Here is a 23,839-nt window from a genome sequence, read left to right on the forward strand (position 1 = left end):
TACCCTTGAAATCAGAAAGGTAGAACATGTAAAATCATAAGTTTTCATGAATTTACAGCTTACTTCTTCAGATGCACAAAGTCGAACTGATTCTTGATTTCCTTTAAGTCCTACATTATTAAACAGAAATGGTGCTACCAGTTTCTGATTTATTTTGCCTAACATAGTTCTCCTGCTACAATATGATAGCATAAGAAGAACTTAGTATTCATGGTTTTTAGCATCCAAAAATATTGAAATCATTTGTTTAAATATTTTGTTAATTATCCTTTATTTGTGTGTTTGCTTATTTGAACAAAGGTTCAGTTTGATTTTCAATTTCCATTAAATCAGTGGTATAATTTACAAATAATAAAAGTGTAGAAACAATAGTTTTTTTCCAGCATTTGCGCTAAGAAATCAAACACATTACCAAAATGGTTTGTTAGCTACAATTTCATGCAGTTATTGATCCTTTTTGGCAATGGCTTTGATTTCTTAAGAACTATTACACAAAACTATTGCTTTAATATATTTATCATGACTGTCCCCTCGCATGTTGAGGCAGTATATAATTACAAATTAATGCATTGGCCAGAAAAAAATGTAAGACATGATGATGCCTTTATCTTCTGCCCACTCCCAGCCACAATAAATGACCTAGCCCCTGCTTTCTCAGTTCTGCTGGTCGAGGACCTTTCAGTTCCCTGTCAGCAGTTGACTTCACCAGGCAATCCGCAAAGGATAGGGTGCTGGCTCAGGTTCTCGACTGGGTGAGGAGGGGGTGGCCTCAGGAACAGGTACCTGCAGAGATCCTATCTTACAGGACTAGACAGCATGAGCTGTCAGTACAGTGGGGGTGCTTGCTATGGGGAAACAAGATAGTAGTCTTGTCTAAATTACAAATGCCTATCTTGAGCTGCCTACATGGCATCATCAAGATGAAGGCGATGGGCCAGAGTTATGTTTGGTGGCCAGGATTACACCAGGCAATCACCAGTTGGGTTGCTAGATGCCGGCAATGCCAGCAGTCTCGGGTGGCACCACCTGTGGCTCCAGTCAGGTCTGTGATCACAAATCTACATAGCTTTTGCTAGACACTTCCACGGGCAGACCTTCATGGTAGTGATTGATGCCTATTCCAAATGGGTGGAATTAGCCCTTATGGCATCAACCACTTCTGAGGTTGCGATTACAGTTCTACGCAGACTTTTTGCAACCCATGGTTACCCTGACACCTTGGTGTCAGATAACGGTCTGCAATTAACTTCAGCCCCATTCCAAATGTTCCTTGCTGGGCATGGAATTTGCCATGCCAAGATTGACCCATTTCTCCCAGCCAGCAATGGCATAGTGGAATGAACAATAACATCAGTCAAGGAGGCCATAGCCAGGTTAGACCCCAGGGACTGGCAAGCTAAAGTGGACAAATACTTCCTGGTCCAACACTCAATTTCATGCCTGGCCACCAACTGTAGCCCTGCCAAATTGTTGATGGGCCGACATCTCTGGACCAGCTGCAGCCCAGCTATTCTATCGATAAGCCCCTGGACTCAACGAGCCATGCCGGATCTTCGAAATAGGGGACTGGGTATATGCTCAGAACTATGGGGGTGAACCTCGGTGGCTACATGGACACATAATACAAGTAACTGGACCCTGCTCTTATAGGGTCCGACTGGACAATGGCTAAATCTGGTGCCACCGCATTAACCAACTACGAGGGTGGCAGTACACCTCAATCAGGCCACAGCACAACTGACTCCAACCAGACCTGGCGGAAGCCACGGTCTTCCCTGGTGACTCCAGTCCACACAATCTGCTCTACACCCCAACAATGGAAACAGTTTCACCTGTGGAACTGTGCTGAGAGTGGAGTCTCCAGTTGAAGTTTCCGTGCAGTTGCCGGGAGTTCCAGAGCATGATCAGCAACATCCTCCTCCTACGGTATCTGCCCCTGAACTGAGATGATCTGGGTGGAGCCACAGGCGCCCTGTGTATCTACAAGATTACACATGCGCCATTCAGGAGGAAAGAAGTGTTGCGTCTTAATTTTGCTAGCGTGCCAACACAGAGACTCTCCTGATTGGCTAATCATTTGACAGCCATCAGCAGGAGAATGAAGCCTCGCAATTGGCTGCCCCCTTTGACAGCTGCTATATAAAGAGCTATCAAATGAAGAGTTCCCTGTTGCCGGTTCCAGAGTTGCCTCACACATTGCTGTTAGCTGTTAGCCGAATAAAGTCTATTATTATTAATCAGCCTGTCTTGCCTCACTCCTTGCCCGCCTGGTTCTCCCTACAGAACAGTAACCCTAACTTCAGGTGATACACCAGTTGTGGCCTTTCCTGGATCAGGATTCCCTGCACTAATTCAGCTTTTGGGGTCCGTAGGGTGACCTATGTTATACCACTGCTTTGCAAGCTGCACTGGCTGTCAGACTTATTCCCAGTGCAATTCAAGGTGTTAGTTATTATCTTTGGGTCCAGATTACATCTCACCCCACTGGGTCTGGGTCTGCCCCTGCCCCCACACTGGCAGAAGAAGCATACTCTCAGTCAGGAATTCCAGCTGGTGGTGTCCAGGACAAGGAATAGCTCCTGCTCTCACCTCCAAAGTGAGATTGGCTCCCATCCTCCTGACCTTCCACAAAAGGCTGAAGACCTGGCTCTTCAGGGCATCACACTGGAAGTTGTTGATCAGTTAGAAAGCAATCCCACCTTTTTCTGCCATCTTTTTGCTCCCTTTCCATCTCTTAACTATAATGTGATCTCCATTTTTATTGTTTTAGAAATATGTATTTTTAAATAGAATTTTAATGTTTTAATACTGTAAATCATCCAGAGTTTTTTCAATATGAGATGAGTAGCAAATAAATTTAATAAATGAATGAATGAATGAATGAATTAATTAATTAATTAATTAATAAACAAACTCGTGCTGCAATATTAAATAAATAATGGGCAGGTAGAATGTTTTTCTCTGGTCTCACTGAAATAAAGTAAGGTGGAACCTGGATGAAATTACATTGGAGATTATTATCTCTGGTACAATGTACAAATTCTAGCATTCCTGTGTGCTTTTAGGCAGATATTTGAAAGCATATTTTGGGCTTTAATCTACCAACTTTTACAGAGAAACATCTCAAGATATCTTTTTACTGTCCCCTTTAAAATCTTGACTTTGGACTGATCAGGTGTCTATAAGATGGTGGGGAAAAATAGAGGTATTTAAAAATTTGGACCTGTGATTAACCTTCCCATTAATCTACCATTTATTTCTAGGGAGTCTAATTGAAAATACAATGTTTAATTAGTTAATAACCAGTCATTATTAGTCCAATAGGTCTTAATGATCTTAATGGTTTTCTCAGTCCAATATGTGCTTGAGATAAGGACTGCATCATTTGCTCTAGTAGTAAAGCAATAGATCTCCTAGCTAGACCTGGCAGGTGAGATTCTGGTTTTGTGAGGGGTTTTTCCTCACAATATCATTGATAAAAAAACTCACATAGCAAAGTGGCTAAAATGTACCTGGTTTAACACCCTTGAAAGTAGAAACCATAGTAAATAGTTGACCTTTTTTAATTTTCTAGAAAAAAGGTCAACAGCTGTTTTGAATGCCCTAAGAATTATTCTGTGGACTGATAAGTATTTGTATAATTTGTTAATTCAATTTTTTAAATTTTTATCTTTAATTCAAAGTGGGTACATATCTAATATTCCTTCCTTCCTTCCTATTTTCTTCGCAACAATAGCCTTGTGAGGAGAGATGGGCTGTGAGAGAGTGACTGGCCCAAGCCAGCTTTCATATGAAAAGGAAGACTAGAACAACCAGTTTCTAGCCTGTTGCCTTAACCACTAGATCGAACTAGTTCTCTAGACCAAACTGGCTTTCTGATATTAAAGATTAGATATTAGAGAAATAATGTATTCTAAAACCAAGCACTGATCCAGGGTTGTTTCCCTATACTAAATGAGTTTGAGCTTCAGCATTATATTTTCCTGTTTTTTTCCATGTCACTAATTTCTAAAATAAATATTTAGCATACAAGTTACTATTAGCAGTCAATAAACTGTTTGGGTGATAGTCAGTTCTGCCTCCTTCAAAAATAGAGGAACAACATACAGGTATTCAATCTGAGACCGAATACCAGGTTGCGATAGTTTTCCCAATTAAAAATGAGTCAAAGAGTACTTAAAAGTTTTAATTATTGAAAAATGAATTATAATGTTCAACAGTTTGGATCAGGAATGGAATAAAACCAAGTTTTAATACAAAGTTTTTTACAAAAGTATTTTTAGAATTGCAAATCTATTTAGAATCATTCAAAAACAAAACATTTCATTATTTCAGATATTCAGTATTAGGCAAATTGGTGCCTCGTTGCACAAAACAGTGTTTATTTTGTATACAGACAGATTGTGTCCAGATAGGTTTTTGCAACACATATTCCCTTGTTCAATACAGAGACCTTTGAACTAAAGTAAAATCATCTTTCTAAATGGAATACTAATTTTTGCTAAGCTGTTTTTTGAAGACTGGGCTCTTTTAAAAAAACCAAAGCTCTCTATACAAAGGATAGCTGAGAAAGAAGAAGGAGACTGTGGCTGATGAAATGTAAATGAGGCTTTGCTCAGACAGCTGGCTGCTTTGGGATGACATGTGTGATGAATGGCTCTTAAAACATGAGCAGGCATCAGGCTTCAATTCAGTGTCAGACTGGCAAAAACAGCAGTATTACTTGATGCTTCCTTTAATTAATGCAACATTTCTGCATTAGTCCGGACACTGCCGATAAATGGGAAAGAACTGGTATCAGCAGTAATATCAGAAATCTTTCAACCTTGAAGCTGGGATGCAATAGTCAAAAGCCACAGTATCATAAAAGGTTTAATTGTATTTGTAATGTACCATTGCACCATGACAAAAATTGAAGATAGTGCACGAAGAGCCAGCAAGCCAATGATAAATGAGTGTGAGTGATTATAAAGCAAGAGGACTGTGGAAACAGACAAAAGACAAGCAAAAGGGAAAAGGTGGGGGACTGAGGATATCAACAGTACTCAGTGTGTGAAGTAGGTGAAGAAAGAAATCTGGTTATGGTTTCCTGTGGGAATGAAGCTGAAAGCAGCTTAACATAAATCTCTCTTCCTAAAGGGATTTCATTGACAAAAATTAGATTTAGCACCAAAACTTCTTGTGCTGAACTCTGTCATAAACAGTCGTGAGCTGCAAAGTATTTCAGCTCAGTAAATCAAACACTGTGCTCAAGGTTTTCTACTAATTACGGATCACAGCAACAGGTTCTATGGAAACACACATTATTCATCCATTTTATACTCTGCAAGGTCATTTTTTTATCCTGTAGCACTAAGTTGTTAGACAAGGTTGCACTGTAACATTTCAAGAGTTCATGGAGCATCATCCAGTTAACTGCTTCTGAAAGAGAAGATATAGTACATGTGCAGATTCTTTACACTGGATTTAGTAACTTGGAAAGTCTTTTATCCCTTCTGCAAAAATGCCAATTGTATACATAGACTGAATAAAATAAGTATATAAATAGTAAAGTTCTCCAGCTGTTTTCATTCTGGGACCATCTTTATAAATAAATATAAAATACAATATGGTTAGAAAAATCTGCCTTGCGGGAAAGATCTCGGCCAACATTTGTAATCATGTGCAAGTTGTTCTTTAACAAATCTAGTGTTTGCAGATGGCAGCACTATCTGTCTCCAAAATGGCCAGTTGTTGACTGTCCATATATACAGGTCTAACTCATTTTACTTCCCCTGTCTTCTCTCACAAAATATTCACTCAGTGACATAGATGGTCAAATAGTAATTTTAACCATTTGTCTCCCAAGCTAGTCCAGCAATCTAAAAACTATCACACTTGTAATCCAATCAAGTCTGAGTATATTAAAATGCTGGTCTATGCTTATGTATGCTACAAGGAAACTTGTGAAAATTCACATTCTTACACTGTTCGATGCTCTGTAAAGATAGAATCCCAATACAAATATTGTTGCTTTAGCTCTCATTTAAAAGAAGTTTAAAAAGTAATTAGTTTATTTGGGGGGGAAGGATTTAAAATGCAGTTTATATTCCACTATAATTATTTGCTGTTGGCTATTCTTTCAAACCATCTTTGAGCATTCAGCTAAACAGATTGACTGTGAAAAGGGGAATATAATATCTACTTTCTAATATGTTATTTGTAGGACAGGAGGTAATTGTCCCCTGTACAATTAGAGCTATAGTTCACACAAATCCTAAATCAACCCCAGTGATCTCTCATGAATGTCTGTGTGGAACTAGTATTTATAACTAGTGAAATCTAGCTATGAAGAAGAAGCTGTAAATTATGCTGGCTAAACTGACCTAAAGGAATGTGCCAAATGTTGTCAGAGTCTCTAGTGCAAATTCCATGGTAAACACAAAATTGTATTTAGTAGGAAACAAACAACTATTAAGGATTAGGTGGAATTCATCCAACCATAAAGCTACACACAGATGTCTCAATTTTCCCTGTAGGACACTGAACAGACTCCCCTCTGATCTATCATGGTAGACCATCATATAAACAACATTAGAGTTATGAAATTAATATTTTTCAAATGAGAAAAAACTAGAACATAAAAAATCAAATCAAACAAAAAAACCAGACAGTGCAATGTAGCAAACTATATACCTGTATAAAAACCAGAAAAATTTTTAGAATTAAAAAATAGAATGTTACACATATTCTCAATTTTACAGTATGGAAAGAAAAAAGAAAGTTTTAAAGTTTTTTTTACCTGATATCCCAAAATCTCTGAGACATACTGAAGGCTGTGAAATAACCTCTATAACCCAGTCAGTTTATTGTAAGATGTAAACCTGACAACTTAAAATCCAATATGGAATATTTCCAGCTATAGTAAAATGAGATATTTACATTGTGAAAGGTGAGAAAGGAACCAAAAGGCTATTTGAAAAATATGAAATGTGTTACAATAAGGTGAAGAAATGCATAATTGCCTGAACTATGGGCTTAAATTTAATATCTATGTTACAAGATTACAATTATGATAATAGTTACATGTTCTGCAAACAGACCTATATATTTGCTTGTTAACATCATTATATTTTCCTTAGAAATGTACTGATTTTAAGTAAATAGGAAGATGAAACTATATAAATATGTGAAATCGCTATATGAACAATATATGAAGCTTCTTTATATTTTCAAGACTCTTGCTATGAATAGTTAGCAACAATATGAACATCAACAAATATCTATTGGACTCAATATCTTTATCACTTTTATGTTTATAATATGTACAATAAATAAAACTGGTGATAATGATGATTATAATAATAAACATTTTTCATGTGTTGGATTTTGTTTATCTTTGTAAAAATGTATCACTGAACACAGTAAAAATAGTGATGACTCTTAGTGACAAAAGAGGTATTCTTTCTCCATGACAATCTGTCCCTATCCTATTCCTTCAGTCTAAGCCAGTGGGTCTCACCCTTCCTAATGCTGCGACCCTTTAATACAGTTCCTCATGTTGTGGTGACCCCCCAACCATAAAATTATTTTATGTTTTCTGTATTTTTTCAAAAATATGTGTTTTCCAATGGTCTTAGGTGACCCTTGTGAAAGGGTCATTTGACCCCCAAAGGGGTTCCAACCCACAGGTTGAAAACCACTGGTCTAAGCCACTTTACCTTTTCTTCTCTTTACTTCCACCTATCTAAGCATTAGAACACTTTCTAAAGTGCTAAGTACTACCTAATTCTGTTGAAGTTGGACATTTTGATTCTTGTCTCAGTTGATCTGTTGATGCAAATGTTAAGTTTATATAAATGGAATATTCAGAACTATATTTAAAAACAGAAACAGGCCTTGGTAGAAACAGGCCTTGTTATTATATAAGAATCTCAAGAATGCTCTTGAGCTCTTTCCTCTTAGTAGTTATGAAGTTGAAATGCTCCACCTTTCAAAATTATATTGATGTTAGGAAAATAGAAGGAATATACATTTGAAAAAATAATAAACATCAATTTTCCTAAAGGCTAGAACAAGTTACTGGTTTCAAAAGCTAAATACAAGGCCAAAATGAGGTCTGTCCTCCAATACACAACAGCAATTCAGAAGAATTTTAAATTCTGAGTTGTTTGTTCTAGCTACCATTATCTTCAAATAGAGATTTATAAATTGTTGGTGTACAATAGTTACCTAGTGAAACTGTCAGGACATTTTAAAAAGGTGGGTGGCTATAGATTTTAATATGCTGTGAATTCGTGAAAATAATATGCAAGTGTTGTACATATTAACATGTCCACCTTACATCATACTCTAACAGTGAATGTGAACTGCATTTTCAGATCATTTATGGGAGAAATATAAAATATCTGTTAGAAACCTCTCTGCTGTCTCTGCAATTAGCATACTTTGGATCAGTATGATTCAAATATTAAGACTGAACTTTTTATCCAAGTAGTTTCAGCTATAAATTATCTTTTGTTGAAGAATAAAAGGAAGATGGATCGTATCTAGCTTGGTTTGTGGAAAAAACACGGGTTCACATCAGAATACTGTAAATTTAAAATTTACTCCTACTATCTTTATTAATTTTTATGGATTCAATTGAAGTGTTGGTCTACATCAGTGGTTCTCAACCTGTGGGTCGGGACCCCTTTGGGAGTCGAATGACCCTATCACAGAGGTCGCCTAAGACCATCAGAAAACACATATTTTCGCTGGTCTTAGGAACCAAGAGACCAATTTTATGGTTGGGGGTCACCACAACATGAGGAACTGTATTAAAGGGTCATGGCATTAGGAAGGTTGAGAACCACTGGTCTACATGGGTATGATTGATTGTGGCCTAGAATTTAAGAATTTAAGCTCTATCCCTCTGTGCTTTTTGAAAATCAGTTTAATTTTCCAAAATCAAAATATGGCTGATATAATTATTTTAAAAAGAGAAAGGAATGAAGTGAATAAAATGTGATGCCATACTGAATCAGAATGCATAAAACATTTGACCCCTAAGTGGAATTTAACATTCCAGCACTGGCAGCACCCCAAAGGCTGCTGAATAAGAAGATTAGGAAGGATATAGGAATTTATAGGAATTGGCTTGTTCATCATTTAATGGATCCCAATGAGACTGTATCTCATGTACAAAAGGATGCCATCTGTCGAAGAGGGTGCTGCCAATGTTTGAATTCACTCTGAGCAATGCAGTTTTTCACTCTGTCTTTCCTATAGTGTCCTTCAAAATATCTTCATGGTGTTTAATATTACTTATCTATCAATTCTCAAACTAAAAATTCCTATAAACTGGATCATGTTCAAGAGTGCAAAATGAGTGTGTGTGTGTCTGTCTGTGTCTGTCTGTGTGTGTGTGTGTTTTAAAGCACATTTTTTCATTATGGTAATATTTCACGATTTACATAAATGAGAAAAAATATATATGTTTTAAAAGCATATGAAATAAACAGAATTCTTGAAAATATTCAAGCTCAGCAGTGTCATTTTTACAGTAAATATTTGTTAAGATTTTAATAAAGGAATATAAGAATTAACCAAAAAAGGAAGGAAGGAAAAGACAAAGCCAGACAGGCAGGAAAAAAAGCTTCCAATTTTCTTTGCAGCAGTTATAATATAAATTTACTTTTTTCTCTATGGTTATAGCATAGCTTTCTTTTTTTCTATAATCTACTTTTTTTAATCATCAAAACCATGTTACATATGTTCATTTTTTTTTATTTCACACAAAAAGTCTACAAGGGTTTTCTAATTATTATTATTATAAAAATTATTTTTTTGGGACAGAGTCATTTAATACATCTGGGTGACTCTTCTTGTCTTGAATTTAGTGCAACATATTTGTGTATCAAACATCTACAGGGCTACAAAAATATATTTGATCACAATGAGATTAAAAAACAAAACAAAGCAGTACATCTTTCATGAACAACAAAGACTGTCCCACAATCATCAGTTCTAACGATTGCCAATTTTAAACTTTTTCTCCCTGGGTATCTGTCAGCCAGTAAAGAATAGTTTAATATAGTTTACAGCTGAAGCATCCATAAGCATATTTGATCTGCTGGTTCGGGCTACTGTCCAAACCAATATTAATGTGGAAAGACATTTAAAAGGGTCACCCTGAAGTTCAAAATTATTATGGCAACAATCAGAATATCAGTGTAAGATATTTCTGCAATATACAGTGATGATTCATGGATCAGTATGCAGTGCTGGCATGAAAATCACTAAAAGAGCAAACACTGAGGGAGGTAAGAGACCTTGAAAGAGTAAAGAAGAGTCATAGAATCCTTGACATATTACATTTTCTTAACTTCATGTGTGTAGTGCAGATTTTTTTGAAAGAGTAAATAGAAAACTTAATATTTGGTTTGATGATATTTTTTACCTTTTTCTGTTCAACTGAACATCATAATTTTTCCATGTTAGCAGGGGTGGGTTCTGGCAGGCACCACTGACAATTTGCTCGTGTGCACACTGTGTGCACATGTGCAATGCCATTAAAATTGTTCTGTGCATGTGCAGAACTGAAAAACAAGATGATGGCACCAACGGCGCTGACCAGGGAACCAGTTCGGGGATGTGACAGGCCTGGGTCACTGCCGGTTCCAGCGACCCAGGCCGCCAAACCATTACTGGTTTGGCTGAACCAGTCCAAACCGGTAGGAACCTACCACTGCATGTTCGGATATAGTCTGCTAAACCTCTTGTTCACAATCATCCAATCTAGTTATTCTATTCCTTTCCTCTTTCCCTTCCACTTCCCAGGAGGAAGTTAAATAGCTGCTGCCAGAGATGGAATGTTTGGCTATCACAATGCAAGCACAGAGAAACTGGATATATTTTTAACTTTCTCCCTGTAAGCTTCCCAAACCAAAGACTTTGCTAGTAGGAAGGTGGTTTTGCTCTACTTGAGGTACCCTTATTGATAATGTTTTTACCCTATGATATAGAACCACGATGGTGAACCTATGGCATGCATGCCAGAGATGGCACGCAGAGCCCTCTCTGTGGGCATGCATGCCATCACCAGCTGCTTTTCTGGTTTCCAGTGCGCATGCATGCCAGGCAGCTGGTCTTCGCAGGTGCCAAAAGGCCAAAAATCAGCCTGAAATGGCCCAAAAATGCCCTGAAAATGGCCCGAAAAACAGGCGGGCCAGCCAGCTAGTCTTCAGATTTCCGGTGTTCCAGCGAGCACAAAGACCAGCTGCCAGCACACATGCAGATTCCAGAAACCCAAAGACCAGCTGCATGTGCACCAGCCAGCTGATCTTTGGGTTTCCAGCACTCCAGCATGAATACATGCACGTGCATGCACACACATTCCAGTTTGCGCCCTTGGTACCAAAATGGTTCTCCATCACTGATATAGAAGTTCATCTAACTGAAGATTACAAATTATCAAACAGACACAAGAGTTTTAGAAATACATAGATAAGAGTATTTTTTTAAAAAAGTATTGTTTTATATATATAATCAAAGATAAGTTAATTCACCACCGAATCTATTTTTTTCAGTATATTTTGCTACCTAAAATTCTTTGTTTATCCATGAATATAAATGGGACATTTCCATTTCTCTATTAGACTTTAAGGTTTCACTAGTAAAAGATCATTTATGTTTCTGAATAAAAATTACTTAACTATAAAGATATGTAAAAGTGAAAATATGTACTATGTTTGGTTATCCACACTTCCTTTATTTATACGATCTTCCTTTCAATCATACCTCCAAACATATTCTTCATGATTCTATTCTCTTTTTGTAATTCTCTTCAATGAAAACATTTTAACAGATTGTAGGTGCAAACGAAACCTAATAAATCACTTTTCATATTGTGATTGTCCAATTTTGGTTTTCGCAGAAGAAACACACTGTGCAATTATAATATTATAGCATCTCTAAAATGATTACTCCATCTGCATTGAACATTATCACATTATATGCTTCATTACACTGTAATCATAAAAATGAAAATGAAACTATGATCCAACATCTTAATAATAATTTCAAATGTATGGGTATTAAGAAGTAAACCTCATCTGTAAGAGATATATTTATGTCTAACAAAGTGTAGCTTAAAACTGATATGGCCTAGGTAGCTGCATTTTTTCATGTTCTCTGGGTCAGAATCTGAGTATAGCCTGGTTAAGACTTGAGTGAGAGAACATCCTCACTGCCCAACCACCTATATACTGTTGCTCAGGAGGGTCCATAGAATTATCAAGAAAGTCAAGGAAATCTTACCTCTACTTAAAACTGATCAAACCACAGGAATTATTTTGATTGCATTTCTTCTGATGGTTCAGATAGAAAATATGGGAAACAAGAGTCTAGGGAACTATGTCATGCACGAGATTTGCTACAAATTTAATATATTATTGAATTTCTGAAGAATTGTTGGTCGCAGAACCTTTCATATTTGCACCCAAATGCAGCCAAAGATCCTATGAGTTTTTAGATAACAGAGAAAATGGACAACATTTTTCTTTTTCTGCAAATATTTCACTGCAATTAAGGCAAAATACCTTATGGGATTATGTAAAGAATAGGAAAACAAATCTCTGTTGTGATTAAATTCATACTAATCCAAAGTTTATATTTCAAGGGACTTGTTTACGACATTTAAAAATGACGAGCAAAACATTCTACAGTGTTTTGATTATCTGTTGGCTGACTGCAGGACAATTATTTTCCTGATACTTAGTAAGACTGATAAAAGGTGTTTAAAGGTATCATTATTAAAATAATGATATACTGATAGTAAAATATGTTTATATTGATTTTGACAGTATGTGATTGTACTTATAGTTTTACAGTAGAAGTATGAATTCTGATAAAATTAGAAACCGTAAACATAACTGATATTATGTATTCTACCATCCAAATTTTATGTTGCATCTGCTGTTTCTTTTCAGAAAAGCAGAGAAAGTTTCTATTAGACTGTCATGTATTAGACTATTCTGAAAGTATTAAAGGTGGAAAATGATTATATCATTTAATAAGAATTTGCGTGACTAAAAATATTCTAATAAACATATACAGATTTTAGGATTAGGTTCTTCTGTTATTTTAGGATAATCTTCATTCATTTGTTCATTCATTCATTCATTCATTCAATTTCTATAGCTGCCCAATTCAGCTAAGTGACCCTGAGTGGCTATATACATTTACTTACATTTTTAGAATATTTAAACATGCATAAACCTGAAAGTGCAATTTGCATAGTTTTTGTGATCATTTAAGTCTGATGGACGTGTGTGTGTGTGTGTGTGTGTGTGTGTGTGTGTGTGTGTGTACAAGTGCTCAGGTTACAGTTTATAAATTCTTAGGCTGTTTAGCTAAATTTGGTAACTGAAATAATAAGATCACAATTAAAATTGTTTATTTTTTAAATTACTAAAGACATCATGTGCATTTATTGTATCTTTATATGCTTAATCATCAGTGCATTATTATAAGGTATGCATAATTTCAGCAACATTTCAGCAACATGAGGAAAAAACATAGATACTCTGGTATGCTTAGGCAACAAACAAGAACATATTAAGACTGGTCAATAATGGTGAAGCATATCAATGGTACTATTGGTAATAACAGGCATTTTTTCTTTCTTCACACACGTGGCCCACTAAGAACCATCAATGCACTGTCATCTTGATTATGTGATTTTCAAAAATTATCAAATAATCAAATAAACATAAATAGAAGTCCAAACATCAGGCACTGAAATTAAGTCTGTAGGAGTAGAGAAAACTGAATATCTTACAAAAATGCTTCATTCAAAGACAATTAATATTCTATTTCTTTTTCTGAGATGAGATAAAGAACTGAATGACCACAAACAATAAAACTTATTATCTTGCTCCAAATGACTAGCATGAGCAAAGAGGCTTTTTGAATTCTGAGTTTGCAAGAGAGAGGCGGGGGGAAACGAAGCTTATCCATGTAATTGCATTTCCTATTAAATTTGCAGGCACATTTCATCTTTGCCATGTGGTGTCCCTAAATTAGCAGGATCTACAAACAGAAGCTGAACTTATTACTCTGAACAAAAATGAGTCCAAGTTTAGTATCCACGAGCAATTCATTGCCCCATAATTATATCAAACGTGAAAACTGCCCATTGTTTACAAAAGCTGCCTCTGTTGTCACAGATGCAGTCCTGAGAATGAAATTTCTCCAAATTACTTACAACTGGTAGAGAAGCAAAAAGGATAAAGAAAACATTCTTTTGAAACATTTTTAATGCAACTGGCCTAAAAATTCAAATAAAATAGTTAAATAAAACATAAGAACACGAGAATTTGATTGGATTGTTAATTAAATTAAATGTGTGTCTACATTTATATTATGTCATCCCTATAGCTAAAATAGGAATCAGTTTCATTCAGTGGTTAAGATATCAGGCTAGAACCAGTAGATTGTGAGTTCTAGTCCTGCTCTATGCCCAAAGCCAGTTGAGTGACCCCGGGTTAGTCACTTTTTCAATCATAGGAAGAAAGCAATGGCACTTCAGAAATCCTGCCCAAAAAAATCTGCAGGGACTAGTCCAGGCACTTGCCATGAATTATCATTGTCTCAAAAGGCACAAACACATACATATGCATCTGTAGTGGGAGTCAACATTTTTTACTACCGGTTCTGTGAGTGTGGCTTTTTGGGCATGGCTGGGAAGTCCCCACTCCTGGGGAAAATCCCCACTCTGTCCCCACTCCTGGGGAAAAGTTACTCCAAAATCCCCATTCCCTCCCCACTTCTGGGGGAAGGTTACTGCAAAATCCTCATTCCCCTCACATCCCACTAACCTGCTTTCCAGCTCCGTTCTCCTGTTCAGGGCAACAAAAGAAGATCAGCTGGTAGGCATTGGGGGTGGGGCCAGCCTATTTGACGGCTCTCTGAATTACTCAAAATTTCCACTACCGGATCTCCAGAACCTATCAGAACTGGCTGACTACCACCTCTGATATGCACACAGATAAAACATGGCAACAATTAAAATAAACAGTTAGAAAAAAATAATGCAGCGTTATTTTTTACTGAAGACTGAAATTTATACAAGCTAAATAATCTTGAAGTTTAGGAGATTTTAAATGTAGAGCAGTGGTTCTCAACCTGTGGGTCGGGACCCCTTTGGGGGTTGAACAACCCTTTCACAGGGGTCGCCTAAGACCATGTGAAAACACATATTTTTGAAAAAATACAGAAAACATAAAATAATTTTATGGTTTGAGAGGGGGGGGGGGTCACCACAACATGAGAAACTGTATTAAAGGGTCACAGCATTAGGAAGGTTGAGACCCATTGATGTAGAGGTTTTCACATGTGGCAATGGGAGACAGAATAGATTGAATGTTACATCCTTTAAAGGAGTCATGAACATACTCAGCAACCATTTTTTGTTAATGACCTGCCCTCCTGATATTGCTTTTCTCACCTTCACTTGACAGCTGAGGCAACTTCATCAATTTCAGCTATTCCAATTTTAACGTAATGTTTTCACCTTTTCCAGGGGTGGGTTCCTACCGGTTTAACAACTGGTTTGCTGAGCACACACTCAGCGATCTGAACTCAGATCTGCCTTGAGGGAGAAAGACCAACTACTGATTAATTTTTGCTCTGCAAAGTTCTAAACTTGCAAACTTACAGACTTGATTGTCTATCATCATCACCTTTTCTAATTTAAACATTTTTATTCATTCTATGTCAGTTCATCCCGAAGTTTTGCTATATGTGGGCTTCCTTTTGAACAATGATATATTTTCGGCAGCATTTTCCATCAGCAATATTACAGATGGAAAGGAAAGAACTCTTCTTGTGTTATCGTTTAAAAGATAAAAGAAAATAGAGGCAAGAAAATAGAAAATGAAACTGCATGGTTTCAGCTGTTAATTAGTATAACCCTGGCACATAAGCACAGTTTGCATCTGCTAGCATAATTCTAAGCACTAAAATAATCCACCAATAGTAATTCTGGGAAGTTAGGTGATGAATTGCAAGCAGCTGCATCTTAATTGCATAGTCAGGATTTTATAATAAGCCTGTAGGTAAAACATATCTGCATTTATTTTTCCTTGGATACTGAAAATATTCTTTGATTTAAGAGATTTATTTTTGCTCCTTCTTGGAAAAGTGTAAGGAAGGCCTATATAGGCTGAGACGTGCCAACAGTAAAGTGCAATAATACATTATATTATTTCATAGTATGACAAGGATATCTCCTTTAAGAACATTTGGAAACTCCACTGATCCACAATGTGACAGTGCAGGCACTTTTGGATGTTCCATAATACAGTTCATCATATAACACTACTGTTCCCAGAGATGCATTGGCATCTGGGTATATTTCAAGATGTTGGATCTCACCTGTATTTCACAGGCCAGATTATTTGTGGAACCACCTGGCTGCAATTGTTTCTCTTCATCAGAACTGACAGGATAAATATGCTTTGATTCCTTCCGTTAAGCAGTGCCATCTGTATGTCCCAAAATTCATCCCATCGATGTTGTGGCACTTGCCCTGTGAAACAGCATCTACCTGGAAATATGGGTATTTCTGATGCTGTTGCCCCGTCATAAAGTTGTGAAGATCTGATTGTTCCCTCAGACATTTGACTAGGCAATTATATTTTGGGCTTTACTTAAAGATTTTGTTTATTACTGATTAAAAGATGGAATGACTTTTTTGGACATCTGCACATATTGATGGATCATGTCTGAAAATTTGTTTTAATGAATTTATTTATTTATTTATTTATTTATTATTTATTTATTTATTTATTTATTTATTTATTTATTTATTTATTTATTTATTTATTTATTTATTTATTTATTTATTTATTTATTTATTTATTTATTTATTTATTTATTTATTTATTATTTGATTTCCATAGCCACCCAGCTCAACAAACAACTCTGGGCAGCTCACAATTCAGAATTATATATTACAACTAAAATCTTAAAAACATTTTACAGCAATAAAAACACAAAGAACATTTAACGTTGTTTTTCCCTTTTAAATTCTTGTTTATCACCCAGAGTCAGACCAATGAGCCATATACAGTAAGTTGTTCAAACAAACAAAAAAAACATTTTCTTTAACAAGCAACTGTTTTTCTTTTCTAGCCCTTTCTCAAATACGAACTGCTTTCATTGCACTTTATTCAATATTTCTTTGAAAATAATCCCAGAATCCATCCCCCAGTAGTCAGACAGCTAGAGTCTATTCATCAGTCATGAAGTTCTTTTGGGAACATCTCTGGTAGAGATTCTTTGTGCTACCTTCGTGCATGCCATTCCCAGGATGGTTGGCCTTGACGTTGTTAAACAACCCAAGGTAACCTCAGAGTCGAAGTTTCCTCATCACTTCTCAGCAATTTCAGTCTCACACCACCTGCACATTAATAGATTGTATGTATATGTATATGTATATGTATATGTATATGTATATGTATATGTATATGTATATGTATATGTATATGTATATGTATATGTATATGTATATGTATACGTATACGTATACGTATACGTATACGTATATGTAGGTAGGTAGGTACATACGTATGTACTGTATGAATGTATGTATGTATCAATCTTTTGCTCATGTTGAATGAAATATGCTGTTTTGAAGATTGTATACAACCAATTTTGTTGCATACATGCAGGGCCGGATTTAGATGAAAAGAGGCCCTAGGCTATTCCACTTATGAGGCCCTTTCACCTCCCATTTTTAAGTTTGTAAATTACATGAGAGACAATAAAATACATCATTATTGTGATATATATCAATATATATCAATATATATAGCTGGCCTCCCGATGGAGGGCGGCTCTGCTCTGCGGCAAAGGCAGCGAGGCCAGCTGCCTCCCCTGCTGTGCTCAGCTGCCCGGCTCGGCCCCCTCGCCCTCATCTGCCTGGCCGCTGGTGGGCTCCGTGTTGACGGGGTGGCTACTGGGAGCGGCCACACCTCTCGCCCGACTGCCGGTGCCGGGAATGTGGGTGGGCTCCCCAACTGCCGCGGCGCTGGAATGATCTTAACCAATACATTTTTATGTTTGTTTATTAGTCATATGCATAGAATTTCTCCTTATTTTCGGTTCAGTGTTTTAGTGTTCACTGTTTTTAGAATAGTGTAATTTTAATTTTGCTAACAATTTGAATGTAGGCCCCTCTTGATCTTGAGGCCCTAGGCTGAAGCCTAGTTAGCCTATAGGAAAATACGGCCCTGCATACATGATGTACAATGAAAATAAAGGCTATACCTCTGAAGCTTGCTCCCCTAATATGCAGAAATTCCTTTGTTATTCACTGTCCCTTATTGTATTTACCATTTTGAAACTTGGTCATTCAATTAATTACACCCAATTCTAAACCACTTATTAAAATGTTTTTAAAAAACACCAGCCCTGGACAAAATCCTGGGAGATCCACTTAGGTACACACGTCCATTCTAAGAAATGTCACTTTACTCCTGCTCTTTGTTTTCTATATTTTAGCCAGATGTTTATGCTATAGCTGTTAAGCTTACTGATACTCTTTGATAGAGGACTTTATCAAAGGGCTTATGAAAGTAGTTGATATCTACTGGCTTGTCCTTATCCACATGTTTATTAACAACTTCAAAAAATTCAAATAGATTACAGAATACTTTCTCATAGTGAAGGCATCTTGAATATGTCTCCAAATGTTTGATAATTTTATATTTAATAGCAGTTTCCACTATCTTCCCATAACAGATGTTAAACTGACAGACCTTTAATAAGTCTTTCTTAAAAATGGAGTTACATTGGCCATCTTCCAGTCCTCAATTACAGATGGTAAATCTGGAGGCAGATTGAATATTATAGTTAGGATTCATAAACTCAGCTTTAAGCCTCTTAATAACCCTTGGGTGGATGCCCCCAGCGCCTGATAATTTCTTCTGGGATTTCCCAAGATTTAGGAAATCTTAAGTATATTTTAGGAAACTATATGTAATCTGTATAGATTTTACAGATAAAATATGAAATATTGGTATAGAATCTACTATATATTCACAAGCTTCTTATTAATTAACAAATTTGGAAATAAATCTGCTATTTGTTTATTTCTATTACTTATATAAAAAGAACTAGTTAAAGAACCAGTTTGATATAGCGCTTGTGGCCTTAGGTTGTGAATTCTAGTCCAGCCTTAGTCAAGAAAGCCAGCTGGGGGACCTTGGCCAGTCATTCTTTCTCAGACCAAACCACCTTGCAGGGTTGTTGTGGGAAAAATAGGAGGAAAGAGACTTTTGTAAGTGCCTTCTTTGTAGGTCTGATAGAACATGATTGGTCGAGGGTCACTCAACTGACTTGTGCCTAAGACCAAATTAATACACTTTCCCAATTTCTAGGCTGATGCCTTAACCACTACACTAAAGTTGCCGCCATTTATATATTGAATTGCTGGTGACAATTTTTTTCAATTGTTGTCCAAGTAGTTAATATAACAAAAATAAAACATTCTATCTTAGTGTTTATTAAATTGGTGAAGTAAAAGCCAAAGAACAACATTTCAAAACTGAGCTTTGAACTACAATGAGTAACTTGTCTAATTTAGCTTTTCTTTACTGGCTTGGTCCCAGGTATGCTGCAGTATTTAATTGGCACAGTAGCTGAGTTCCTTGCAATCGTAGGATTCTACTGCTGAACTAGTCTTATTAGTAGTAAATTCCCCCCCCCCTCATATATTATGTTTGAATCAGGGGTGGGTTCCTGCCAGTTCTATCCTCTTCTATAGAAGAGGTTCCACAAATCTACAGTGCCTTTAGAACCAATTCCAGCTCCCTCCCTCCGCCAGTCCGCACATCATCAAGATGAAGAGTGAGAGGAGGAATTCTGGGAGTTGAAGTCCACAAGTCTTAAAGCTCTAAAACACCTCTGGGTTTTTTTTTCTAAAGGGTTAGAGGTGCAAGGGTCTTGTAACTTGACAGCTATAAAACTCGCGTGCTTCAATGCCAGAGTTCCTGAGCCAACATGACTGGAGGAGGAATTCTGGGAATTAGTCACAAGTCTTAAAGCTGTCAAGTTTGAATACCCCTTTTTCTGAAGGGTTAGGGGTGCAAGGGTCTTGTAACAGCTTTAAGACTTGCGTGCTTCAAATGCCAGAGTTTCTGAGCCAACATTTTGGTTGCTAAGCAAGAATGTTGTTAAGTGAGTTTCACCACATTTTACAAGTTGGCCATGTCCACCCAGTCACATGGCTGGCAAGCCACTCCCACCTGATCACATGGCCGCCAAGCCACTCCCACAAAGCAGGCCACACCTACAGAAAAAGTTCTAAAAAATTTGAAACCCACCACTGGTTTTAATCTATCTTCCTGTAACTGAAATCCATTGGTTCATGTCCTGCACTCTGTAGTGACATTGAAGAGGTTTTGATCTTCTTCTGGCATTGTTTCATAGATATTTAACATGTCTTCATATTCTTCTGTTTTCAGTGTTAAACATTTTCCATTTACATTATTGAGAGGGTACAAGCCTTAAATTCCATTGAAATGGAGAGCAATGAACACAGTTTTACCTTCAATTCTGTCCTGTTGAACTATCTCTGGCCCACAACTGGATTTCTTAGATCACATTGTGTGAAAACCTAAGTCATTAATGACTTAAAATTTTATCCTATATAAATGTAATATACAATTGTAAATTTTATTGCATTCAAGGAGCTAAATAAATTGTCATATTAAACAAACTTTTATTTTTTTTAACAATTTAAGTATTTATATGTATGAAAAGAACACACACAGAAAAAAACCAAGAACTGATTCAAAAGAAAGAATAAAAAGTACAATTTATGGTTTGCATTTGGTTTGCATGTGGATTAAGAATTATGCAACAATATCTGCTTTGTTACATTTTTGTAAAATAAAATATTTTCTATTTTGGACGTTATTTGATAAATATATAATAGCATTTAAAAATAATAATATTTTGATTGTTAAAATTTTCTCCAAATTTCTTTATTTATTAAATTTTTCTATCAATTAAATAACAAACAGAATGATTAAAGACTTTGGATTATTCAAAGTGTTTTCAATTGTATTTCTCTCATCAAAAATGATAACATTTGAGCAGAAGTAAAAAAAAACAAGAATAATAAACAGATGTTTATTTAGTATTTGATTGCTGTGCATTATAGTTGTGAAGTTCGTTACTTCGTTGTTCATTTTAGGATTTGTTTTTAACAAAAAAAGTTGGGGATTTTTACAATACACACATACACATACACACACACTTTAAGCTTACCTAAGTATATGGTTCAATTTGCTGGTTCACCTCTGAGTCAAGGTAATTTCTATATTTTTTATATTTTCATCTGAAATTATTTTTTGGGGGAGTTAGGATTGATTTAGTAAAAAGTGCATCAGTAAGTTTTGGTTATATGTTAACTAATAGAATGACATAAAATTTCAGGTCTGCTTTAAAAAGAGCAGTGAAGCATATACTTTTTAGTGAACAAAGATATTTAAATAGAATTAAGCAGGTGCAACTCTCAAATTTTGCTTAACTAATTTTAATTACAATTAAGTACTCATTTTAAAGAATTTTATACTATGGTTAACTCATGTAATATAAAATTATTTCTACATAGACATGGCAATCATGTGACTATTGAAAATGAAGTATATCTGCTTTCTGCATCAACTTTGGATTTTGGCACCCTCCCAGAGGGGCGAAAACCCTTAAGTAATTTTTAATGACATATCTTGTTCCATGAAAGAAACAGCTATTCACATAAATAATGAGGTTAGGCAAAACTGACATCATGCTACATAAAAGTGAGGGAAGAGAAAAGGGAGCTATAATGAAGATTTATGTATACTTAGTAAACCTTAAGAATGCAGTGTAAAATAATATTTATAAAGTCACAGTTACTGTGTCCATGCAGGGAATGCAACTACTGGCAAGAATGATGGACACCACACAAGTTTTTGCTGCAAAATTATAATTGTACAAAGACAAGTGACATTATGCTGAATTTATGTTCTTGTTAATCAAATGGAGCAAAAACATAATTACCTTGGCTTAATATTAAAAAAATGGAAATGGAAAAATGAAAAACATGGCAACTTCAATCAAGTTTTAATAGAAACAATATTGAAAGGAGAGTTTAAATGGTGTCAAATTTTGCATAAATTAATATATTCTTGAAAAATGATTGCTATTATGAAGAAATAACATGTGTATATCCTATTAGAGGAATAATAACCAGCCATATAATACTTGACTAGAGTAAATAGTATCACTCTACAAACATCTACAGTCAATTCCTTGCAAATGATAATTTGATCCATGCAAATAATGTACATAGTACATAATATCATGCACATATAGTACCAAAATATATAATAATACCCTTTACCTCCCAAACTATGAGCAATATTTAAATCTGGTAACATAAAAAGCATTCCATACTAAACATAAAAACACACCATATTTATTTGTGGATTATCCTCATATTTAAAGGACAAGATTTTAACCTGAATTTTCACATATGTGTTGTATCCATTTACATATTTCTCCTTTCCACTGCATGGAACCTGCTTCAGATTGATAGCTATAGTTCAGCACAGTGCAGACATCATTTGAAATTGCATTTAGCAACTCTTTTTATTCAGCAATCCAGGGTTGGGGTTGTATACTACAGCTAAATGCCTATTGTCTGCCTCATTGGAGATATAAAATGAAACAACTGAGAGTATGAACTTTTATTTAAATACTTTAAAAACATACTTAAGTTTGAACCTAAATGAATTTATATGGCCACATATTAGGGCATTATTTTCTGCAATTTTCCCTCAGCTCATTTAAAGTGAGCCAACAGAAAATTAAACTACAATGGATTTTGCTGCTATTACCTATTGCAGTGTTTCTCAACCTTGGCAACTTGAAGATGTCCGGACTTCAACTCCCAGAATTCCCCAGCCAGCATTCGCATTCACTGGCATTCGCATTCGCTGGCTGGGGAATTCTGGGAGTTGAAGTCCGGACATCTTCAAGTTGCCAAGGTTGAGAAACACTGACCTATTGATTGTGTTTTCACTTGGAACTGGAGGATGGTGTGACAATGTCCTTATTTTACATGAAAATAGTAGAAGGCTGTTCTCCAACTATCTTCATAACATCATCAACTGACAGGCAAAACATCTGTCAATTACTACTTATCCCCTTCCCCTTATCTGCCATTTCTCTCAGTCTTAGGATCAGATTCCTATATTGGAAAAAGTGGCAGGCAAGGAACAGACAAAGCTTTTAATCTATCGGTTCTCCCCATGGATGCCTGACTCAGAGACATGGCTCAGTATGAACATTTGGCAATCCAAAAACAGGTAATATTGTGCAAACTATCTCGCGCCCTCTTTTCCATTTAATGACAAAATCCCTATATGTCAGCTATTATTTAAGATGCTGTTGAATATGTGTTTATCATTCTTCCAGTAAACTGATACACTGTTTTAATGGAAGCATATAAAATAGCTGATAAGTACAACGGATGGCTCTTTTAGAGGTCTCTTTTCTGCTTCAGTACATAGTGCCCATCTCCATTCTGTAAGTTAGTACAGCTGTTTTAAAAGTCTGCTTTAATGCTCAGAGCACTTAAGCCCATGTTCAAGAGCAGCCTGATCCAACGACTGACAGATGCTGTAAGGCTAGGTGAATCATACTATCAAATGGCAGAGGGAAAGCTTAACCACAGAATCCACCTACACTATTGCTGGCATCTGCTGGGTTGATGCAAAGACTTCAACTCTCCCACTGCCCAAAGGAGAATGGCTTTGAAGAA

This window comes from Thamnophis sirtalis, unplaced genomic scaffold, assembly GCF_051295495.1.
Source record: "Thamnophis sirtalis isolate CommonGarterSnake01/CBP01778 unplaced genomic scaffold, rThaSir2_p1.2 scaffold_8, whole genome shotgun sequence".
In the NCBI taxonomy this organism is placed as follows: Eukaryota; Metazoa; Chordata; class Lepidosauria; order Squamata; family Natricidae; genus Thamnophis; species Thamnophis sirtalis.